Here is a 1,244-nt window from a genome sequence, read left to right as displayed (position 1 = left end):
AGGAGGAGGAGAAGCAGAAGAAGAATCTACGTGCGTGAAGAAGAAGGAGGAGGAGGAGGTATACATAAATTTGAAAGAAGAAGAAGATGATGTATGCGTGCAATGACGCTCTTTTAATGAGAGTAGTTTTTGTTGGTGTTGGACCTACTTGGATAAAACTTGGATGGAAAAATGCTTGGATGTGTAGCATAATGGTGCGGTATTTTATAACCCACAAATTAACCGGCAAGTGCACCGGTTCGTACCAAGTAATACCTTACGTGAGTAAGGGTTGATCCCACGAGGATTGATGGATCAAGCAACAATGATTGATTGATTGGCTTAGTTAGGCAAGCAGAAAAGGGTTTTAAGATATTCAAAAGGTTTAAGTTCGAACTCAGAATATCAAAAGGAAAAATAAATAAGTTGGGAATAAAATATTGAGAAAACAGTTAAGGCTTCAGAGTTATCTATTTTTCGGATTGATTTTTCTTACTAACTATTTTAATCATGCAAGATTCAATTCATGGTAAACTATATGTGACTAGATCCTAATTCCTTAGACTTTCCTAGTTTCCTCTAAAATTCATTAACTGCCAATTTCTTGGTCAATTAATTCCAATTAGAAGGTGATGATCAAATTCCAGTTTATCTGCCACAAAAATCTTAATTATCCAAAAATAAAAGGATTATATGTCACGTTTCCCGTTAAATACAAACAATTAGAAATTCAGGATAATATGTTTTCAAGTTGTTGTTCAAGTAAAGAGCTTTTCCAAGTTTTACAAGAACTCAAATAGAAAGTGTAACACCCTACCATACAGAGTCTTATGCTTAAGTCATAATTCAGAGATGGCAAGGTATTACGACCTCTAAAATAAAAATTTAGTACGTATAGTAGTATGAATGATTGATTATAACTAGGAGCCTTTGTAGAAAAAGGGGTAAACAAAAATCGCAACTCGAAAGCGCAACACTCCGATCGATAATATAACGAACAAGGATAACCAACGCGAGATTATATATATACAAAGGAGTGTCAAAAACAGGAATATCAAGACTCAAGATCCGGCTACGAAGATAACCGGTCCGAGCATAACAATATATACATATGATAAAATAAGGAAAACCCCAAAGGAAACCCAAAGGGATACAAATACCTAAAACCTATTCTCCAAAATCTCCCATAAGAGGAGTCATCACAGTTTGTATTATTTAATGGAGATAAACGTATCTAAGCAAAACATATAAACCAAAACATAGCC

Source organism: Arachis hypogaea, chromosome 10 (assembly GCF_003086295.3).
Source record: "Arachis hypogaea cultivar Tifrunner chromosome 10, arahy.Tifrunner.gnm2.J5K5, whole genome shotgun sequence".
NCBI classification, from domain to species: domain Eukaryota; kingdom Viridiplantae; phylum Streptophyta; class Magnoliopsida; order Fabales; family Fabaceae; genus Arachis; species Arachis hypogaea.
The sequence above is the reverse complement of the archived record's forward strand: the minus strand, read 5'-3'. Positions refer to the sequence as shown.